The following is a 9,514-nucleotide window of genomic DNA, read 5'->3' on the forward strand; positions in this document are numbered from 1 at the left end:
CCCTTTCTTCTCACAAAATCTCTCTTTCCCGCATACCACCAAACCTATCTCAGAAAAACGACGATTTCAGACTCATTCACCGTTGGATAGTCGTGAAATTTAAGAACCAGGTTTGCAACTCAATTCTAAGCATTCTCACCATTGGGAATTATGAAAACATATCAGAGCTGAGAGTAATACCCTTGGCATTGTAACTTTTCTTTTCCCCCAGAAATCCAGAGCTATCTCGGTAAAACTACGATCCCGAACTTTTTAACCGTTGGGTTGTTGTCAGATTTTTATATGTGGTTTGCGATTCATTTCTACACGTTTTCACCATTGAGATTTTCAAAATAATGTCTGTTGAGGGAGAAAGATGCATCGCATGTAGGACCATAGAATGGAGGCTTCATTCCCTTCTCCTTCTGTCTAACGTTTGGAAACCAGAGGAGGAGCTCTAGAGAGCACCAGAAATGCCACAATTGATAACGGAGAACGCTTGAGCGATTACATCGAGGTAAGAAATGAGTTATTCACAAATGGGGATTAGTGAGAACATGTGTAGGGATCCTTAGAGTATCAATTAGAATGAGTTTTGAGGTGTTTCTACAATTTTTATTTTATCCTTATAGTTATAACTGTGAATTATATATGTTTGATGAATCAGTTGATGTCCCAATGAAAAACTACTGTGAAATTGATGTGTTCTTGTGTTGAGTGTGAATCCTATAAATTGAACCTTTTTCTAATTAGCGTTGTTAGCTCTTTGGCAAGTGTACCAAATCGCTCGTAGTATTAATCTCTTGGTAAACCGAGTGTCGTACCCCAGGGATTTTGTTGCACTTATGTGAAGTACTTTTCAGTTTGCAAATTGTAAATTTAGTGTATGCAATTTAAATCTAGCAAGAGATAAGAAATTTAAAATAAAAGATAAAGAAAAATAATAGATAAGATAAAGAAAAGATAAAAGATTTATAGATAAGGATAAAGAAAAATAATTAAAATCTAAGTAACTACTTCTAAAAGAAAACTAACGCAATAAATAAAGAATAAGTCTATAAAATATTACTAACTCTAATAAGCCTAAATACCTACTCCTAAATAAAATAGGGGATAACTACTTCTAATAAAACCAAACAGTAAAATAAGGAATAACTATTTCTAAGAAAACCAAACAATAAAATACGAAACAATAAAATAAGACTTAAAATCTATATAATAAAATTGCTAAAACCTAACAAGTCTAATCAGCCTAGATATATGGATTCAGGATTTGTTTGTTATCAATACCAGTGAACTGATTCTGCCCCACATCTATCCATCTACTTGCCTCTGATGCCTCATGATGACAAGCCTACCTTAATTACCTATCTTCCAAATGCCCTTTGCGAAGACTCAATAACTAAGATGCATTAAGATTAAATTCTAGATGTTTGCTAAAGCATGGGCATCGGGTCAATGCTAACCCTATGATTTCTTTCTTTTATTGTTCTATTAAGCGTTACCCTCTCCCGAGTGGACTAACCCTTAAAACAGATTCACGCATTCATTCCTTACCCCTAATTAGGCTTTACCCTCTCCCGAGTAGACTAAAGACTAACAGAAAATAAAGACTGAGATGCATAATAAATAAGAAAGAAAAGCATATAAAAGAACCTGGAAGGAAAACCCTCTAATGATAACCCGATGATTTCTTCCTTTTATTGTTCTATTAAGCGTTACACTCTCCCGAGTGGCCTAACCCTTAAAACAGATTTACGCATTCATTCCTTACCCCTAATTAGGCTTTACCCTCTCCCGAGTGGACTAAACCCTAACAGAAAATAAGGTCCGAGATACAGAATAAATAAGAAAGAACGGTAAATAATAAGAACCTGGAAGGAAATTCTCTTTTTATTGATAACTCTTGAAATGATCCATACATCATTGACTTTTTAGGCCTGCCAGGCCCTAACTAGGGGGTTTAGCCACTCATAGTCATGAGGGTTTTACAATGAGAAGGGGGTGAAAGAAAGTAATAAGAATATAAGAAAAAGGAAGGAAAAGGAGAGAACTGAGTGCCAGAAGTCTGAAAATTGAGCTCTGAGGAAGTGTGTTCATTTTCCTAGGCTGACCCTCTTATTTATAGGTGCAAACTTGGGCTTGGGTCTTCGCAGTCTCGCTGAGCGCGAAGCCTCGTGCTCAGCGCCACGTCGCGCTCAGCGCATGTCGTGCACTTAACGCCTTGCCTTCTTGCGCGTTGGGCGCGTCCTGCGCTTAGCGCCTTGCTAGACTTGGGCTTCTTCTGATTTTCTTTTTTTTTTATTTCTGCTCCTTTTTGCTTGTTGTACCTCCCTTTTTCACATCTGCAATCAAAATTCGAAATTAATTAAATCTTTCCAAATTAAAGCATAAATAACTGCTAAATAATTAATTCTAAGTTAATTTTAGACCGATTTTCCACTATTAATTCACTATTATTTAGCAGCTATCAAGCGTGAATTGATAAAATTAAGTAAGTAGAAGTTTAGCGTAAGAGGGAGTGAGATATTGATTTTGTCTTTTCTCCTTTACATGCTTTTTAGTTTTTTTATAGTTTAAAATTAATATTATATTTGAAATTGACCAAAGATTTCTAGTAGACTGTGTGTTGTATTCTTAGATAATATATATAAATTCATGTATACTTATATATACGGGAAAGTGTTCATATAATTATTTAGAATTGGTACATTGAAAGCTTAATTACTTTGAAATTCATGACCCAATATGATGTATGTTGCTGGTTTTATATATATAAATTTAGCTATATATTTATTTATATTAATATTTAATGTATATAATATTGTAGTGTTGTTATAGTGTGATTCCAAAAATTATTCAAGTGTTGGAGTTTGAGAATATTATGGTTAGATTTGAGGTACATGTGTATTGAGATGTGTGTATTGAGTTGTGAGTTGTGAATTATACAATAACCCAACCAGTGTTGATATTGAGAAAAGTGTTGATGCGCAGTGTTAAAGAGAAAGTGTAAGTTTCCTATTTAGGAATCAGTGTTAAATTGTAGCGCAATATGTTAAACGTGTTTGAAACATGAGTGTGAGGTCGTGTATATTGTATAATTCATGAGCAGTATTTATAAATGGAATGTGTGATGAATTGTGGAATAACATGTTGCTTTGAGATTATAATATTGTTATTGAGATTGAGTATAAGTACAAAGTTTAACATGTGTTAATTTGTGAGATACGTGTAAATATGTGATGGTAGATTGTGACACTATGATATGTGAAATTGTGAATGAGTTTTGGCTGTAAATAAGTGTGTGGTTAACACTTGATGTGACATTACTTGTGTTGTAAGTTGTGAATTGTATAATAATCCGACTAGTATTATCTTGAGAAAAGTGTTGATGAACAATGTTAAAGAGAAAGTATAGGTTTCTTATTTAGGAATCAGTGTTAAAGAGAAAGTGTAGATTTTCTATTTAGGAATCAGTGTTAAATTATAGCGCAATTGTGTTAAATGTGTTTAAAACACGAGTGTGAGATCGTGGGTATTGTATAATTCATGAGCAGTGTCTGCATGCAAAAAATGATTTTAGGGGTTAGACCTGAATCAGGAGGGAGAGGCCCTGACGGACTCTTCCAAGTGTAGGTCTTGGGGGTCACCCGGTTTGAGTGCTCCTTTAAGCCTGTGCCGATCCCGCATGATTGGAGCATTCTCGCAAAATAGCGTGACCCTGACTGATCTCCCTATGATTTTACTTAGTGAGAGTGACCTGACATACCCATTGTGTGGTATGTCTTGTTATGTACTCCTAAGCGCCCTAGGGTGGTTTTTCACTGACATGGTACCACATTGTATATAGGCTTGAGTCTTAGCATAACTGTTGCATACGCTTGCTAATTATTTATTATGAAATTGATGTGTTATCATGTCTTGATCGGAGTGTGTGATTCTTGTGTAATGTGATTGATGATTGAAAAGTGATTTTGAATGACAAAGTGATTGAATTACGTGAGTTATGTTTAAGTAAATTTTATTTTATTTATATGATATGTATATCTAGTTGTCTTGCTTCTCTATTAGTTAAAAATGTGATAACTCACTCTCCGTGTGTTGTTTGAGTTTGGATCCTGTGATGATCTTAAACTTTGTGTTCGAGGGAACAGATGACTAGATGAATTGATTTAAGGAACCTTGTGCTGAAGAACGTCAGGACACAATGCTCTGATAGGATGTGACATTGGGGCATCATAGTCTATTTTATTTTACCTCACTGATTTAACAAAATATTTTTTTTTATAAATTTTGATGGCCTTGTTTTGAGCCAAATATATTTTTAACAAGTTTTATTTGGTAATAGTGAAGTGAATGTGAACTTTTTATCCACGTGAATTTGTTTACCAATATTTTTATATATTTTATTTATTTATATATATTTCGAGGTAGAGGGTGTCACATTGGTCAGCATAACACATTTTTCTTCTAGAACACATGATATCTAGGCAATTCTAAAAGTATGAAACAATTTTAAATAGACTTTTGAAGAACCTTATAGTTAAATACACTTTGACCAATTTTGAAGAATAAAAGTATGAAACAATATATAAACTTGAGAATGTCATTTTGTTAGCCTATTTTAATTCCAAATTATAATATCTATTCCAAACTATATATAAAAAAACCCTAAAAAGCAAGAAAAGGGAAAAAATACAAAATCAGTATCTCAGTTCCTCTTACAGTAAATATTTCCTTATTTAATTTCATCAATTCACACTAATTAGAAAAATACTCATTTTTTAGGGTTCATGCTCAACACAAGAACACAACAATTTCATAGCAATTTCACATCGGAACACCAATTAGTCTGTCAAACATATATAATTCACAGTTATAGTTGTAAACATAGAATCAAAATTTCATAAACACCCCAAAATTCATCTCAATTGATCTTCTAAGGATTCCTACACATGTTCTCACTACTTTCAATGGTTAACAAGTCAGGGATCATAGTTTTACTAGAAAAGGGAACGATTTAGAAGGAAGAGAAAGTGTAGAAACATCTTAATATAACTACTGACCTAATATGTTTCTATTTATAGCTAAGATGCTCTGATCATATTATTTACTCTATTTTTATTAATTTTATTGTTTTATAAAAAAGAACTATATTTTCTTATTATGAAATGAATAAATATAATTTTTTTTATTTTCTAAAAACACATTTATTTTATTTAACTTAAAACCATTATTTTAATTAACAAAATTATTTCTCCTTATTTATTAAATTAAAAACTTCATTATTTTTCTAAAAATTTATTTATTTTTAAATAAAAGAATTTTTAATTTATTTAAAAAATGGAATGTTAATGTGACTTTTGAGTAGTTAGTACAAGACTCTACCCAACTAAGCTAATAGACCAATTATGTTATAAAATAATTAATGTTGCTATATATAATACTAACATTTCTAATATATATTTAATACACATATAAATTTAAATAATAAATTTAGTGACAATTAATTTTGATCTAATAATTAATTTTTTACATATATGAATTGTAAATGAAACCTATGATTTTTATAATATATATATATATATATATATATATATATATATATATATATATATATATATATATATTATTAGATCAAAATACATTAGTAGATTTATGTTAATAATGTATCTTTTACATATATAATTTTTTTTATTAAACCTACGGTTTTTATTTACAATTTCTATATGTAAACAAATTAATTATTAGATCAAAATTAATTGTTACAAAATTTATTATGTAAATTTATATATGCATTAAGTATACATGAAAATTTTTAGTGTTATCTATAGCGACATTAATTATTTTAACATAATTGACTTATTAGCTCTGTTGGTTAGAGCGTCGTACTAACAATGTCTATAAACCAATTACGGAAAGGCAATATGGGAATTCCAATGTTGTGTTGGGTATACTAGAAAAACAAATGGTGCACGTATCAATTCCCAAACCAATAATGTTTTGTGTTGGACTTTTATGGACTTTCGTATATTTTGGGTTTTTAATTGTAATCCGAGTGAATAGGCAATTTAGTCCCTGAGATTGTACCCATTTTGCATATTACTCCCTAACTTAATGTTAAATTCAAAATAGTCCTTATCTTTGCATAAGTGTTGCAAAATAGTCCTTCCGTTAAATTTTAAAGTAACGTCGTTAGTGAGGTCAATTTTAGTGTCACGTGTACTATCCAACGTGGCACTAAAAGATGACGTGGCATGACACATGGACGTGCCTCCTAAAAGATACCACGTCATTTGATGATAACAAAACGAGTAAATAGGCAATTTAGTTCCTGACTTTGTACCCCTGTTGCATATTAGTCCCTAACTTAATGAAAAATTCAAAATAGTCCCTATCTTTTGCATAAGTATTGCAAAATAGTCCATAACTTAAAAGATGCCAAAAATCGTGCTTAAAGTGTCCATGCATTGCGAAGGTTGTGCCTTGCACGATTTCTGGCGACGGAGATTCCTCCTTGAATTCCTTGTCACCTTTTGATTCCTTTGGTTTTTTCTCCTCTTCTTTCTTTTCTTCTTCCTCTGCTTTTTTCTCCTCCACTTTGTTTTTCTCTAGTTTTTTCTCTTCCTATTCAGAACACAAAAAAAAAAAAATCAAAACTCGGAATGATACATTGATGGTAATTGAAGAAAAAAAAAGAGAAAAAGAGAATGGTTATGCAGACCTCGTCCATTGGTGTTGACGGCTACAAAGATAAGGTTGTTGCTGTGTATTTTTGGTTCTTTTTATTTGTGCAAGTGTGTGTGGGTTCTTTTTCGTATATATGCCTCAATTGGTTCAGAACCATCAAATTTGAAGAAGTCACACATTCTATCATCATCAAATGACGTGGCACTAAAATTGACCTCACTAACAGTGTTACTTTAAAATTTAACGGAAGAACTATTTTGCAATACTTATGCAAAAGATAGGGACTAATTTGAATTTTTCATTAAGTTAGGGACTAATATGCAACAGGGGTACAAAGTCAGAGACTAAATTGTCTATTTACTCATTTTGTTATAATTAAATGACGTGACATCTTTTAAGAGGCACGTCCACGTGTCATGCCACGTCATCCTTTAGTGTCACGTTGGATAGTCCACGTGGCACTAAAATTGATCTCATTAACGGCGTTACTTTAAAATTTAACGGAATGACTATTTTACAACACTTATGAAAAGATAGGGACTATTTTGAATTTTACATTAAGTTAGGGACTAATATGCAAAATGGGTACAATCTCAGGGACTAAATTGTCTATTCACTCATTGTAATCCATAGCCCAAGTATATCAACACACTTTCGTAGGAACTAGGGTTATCAGAAATTAAATGTAGAAGCAGTTTTCTTTAAGCTTTCCTTTATCGTCCCCTTGCAATTTATCTTTCTTAGTCTAGTTAGCAGCAGAGTCTATCAATCTAAATGTGGAATGTTATTCAGTTATCTAAGACTAGACCACTCTAGAGGATAAGACCCCAACATCGTAGTTCTAAAAATACATTATTATGGGTTATATGTAAAGGTGATTCTCACAAAATGTTTCTCATGCTGGTGTTGGGAGCATCACACATTTTTCTTCTAGAACACATGATATCTAGGCAATTCTATCATGAGCATAATGCTTTACGTAAAACATCCAATCAAAAACTCAAGATAAAATTGAAATAATTTCAGTTCAAGCTTCCTTATAAGTAGTTCATGCATCTTCCTTTACTTTGCTGACTTGTCGTTAATTTTAAATTAATTGAAGCAAAGGGAACAATTGATTTGAATTATTATATTTTCTGAAACAAAAAAAAACACTATATTTGTTTCCTTTATTTTGATAGGAAAAAAATAAGGCGAACAAATGTTATCATTAATTTGGTTAAGGTATCCAAAGTTCAGAAACCCAAAAATCTAAAATAAAATGACCTACAATATTAAAAAAAAGATACAATACAAAAATAGAAAAGAAAATTTAAAACTCAAGCTTGTTTATTAAGTTCAATCTTTCAGCTATATATAAGTGAGAATGTAGAGCTAATCCATTGAAGATGAGCTTGACATTACCAGCTCATTGGCAACCTGTTCCATGGTAGGGCGAGATCGTGGACTTTCAGTCAAGCAGGTCATTGCTATCTTTGCAATTGATGCCACCTCCTTACCAATTGGCTCTGTTGGATGAGGGAGACGTGGGTCCAACTTATCCATCAATGCCATGTGATCGAGTGTTGAGGCCACAAGAGTAGATGGAGATGATCCCAATAAAGAAGATATAACATCACCAGGGTGCTTCCCAATAAGTATTTCCCATGCTAGGACCCCAAAACTATACACGTCACATTTCTCATTCACCTCCATTGTGTATGCAAGTTCTGTAACAAAATAAAAGTGCTATCATACGCAAAATAGGATTCTAGTGACAAAGGCAAAATGTGGACAATTGTGACTAAGAAAGGCAAACTAAAAAATATGATATTCTCAATTTAGTATAAAGAAAGGTAATTAACCTGGAGCAGCATATCCAAAGGTTCCTACGAATGAGGTCCAATTGGATGAATCTGGATTAAGAAACTTGGCTGTTCCAAAGTCTGAGACATGAGCTACATATTCGGAATCCAAAAGAACATTCTTGCTTGATATATCACGATGAACAATTCGAGGTGAGCATTCATGGTGCATATAGCACAAAGCATTTGCTACATCTTTAACAACATTCACCCTCTTATACCAATCAAATGCCATTGCTTGTCCATCATCCTTCAGAGTCTTCTCAACACTGCCATTCTCCAGGAATTCACACACCAAAAATGAGAATTGTGAATGTGAACAAAACCCATATAACTTTACAATGTTACGATGTCGAATTTCTGTCAAAGCTTGGATCTCACATGTGAAAGCTTTCAGATTGAGCATCTCTCCATTTGGAACTGAATGGAGTTTCTTCACAGCAACAACTTGACCTGTAGGCAGCACTGCTTTGTAAACACATCCTTGCCCTCCAACACCAATGAGATGTCTGTCGTCAAAATCTTCTGTGGCTTCAATAATATTCTCGAATACCATTTTGCCATCAAAACTCCATATTGCAAATATGTTAGGAGTTTGTATACTTGTAGCCTGGTCTTCTTTGTTCGTTGAGGTTTGGCATAAATGATACGAGACTCCGAAAGCAAATAATGCCAGTATTAGAATGCCCAAAGTAAGAGGTAAAATTACTATCATTACTTTCTTCCTCATATGATTATGAGATTTCCCACTTGATGTTGAGCAAGGCTCCAAGCCAGTGACATTTCCACACAAGCCTTTATTATTTCTCAATGCTTCAATTTTAGCATTGTGGAAGGCTAGAATGTTTGGAAGTGGACCCTCAAACTGGTTGTATGATATATCAATAGATGTCAAGGCCGTCATATCATCGAAGCTAGATCACCTGAAAGATTATTGTGTGAGAGAGATTCAGTAGCTTTTTAATTCTCCAAACATTGAACGTATTGTTCCTCTCAAAGAA

At 32.8% G+C, this 9,514-nt stretch overlaps 1 protein-coding gene across 1 annotated transcript in view; it reads right to left on the reverse strand.

Moving 5' to 3' along the window:
• LOC121173659 (MDIS1-interacting receptor like kinase 2) overlaps positions 1–9,514 on the reverse strand; it is a 20,526-nt gene that overhangs the window by 8,203 nt on the left and 2,809 nt on the right. The gene's annotated exons all lie outside the window — the stretch shown is intronic.

Source organism: Glycine max, chromosome 16 (genome assembly GCF_000004515.6).
Source record: "Glycine max cultivar Williams 82 chromosome 16, Glycine_max_v4.0, whole genome shotgun sequence".
Lineage (NCBI taxonomy): Eukaryota > Viridiplantae > Streptophyta > Magnoliopsida > Fabales > Fabaceae > Glycine > Glycine max.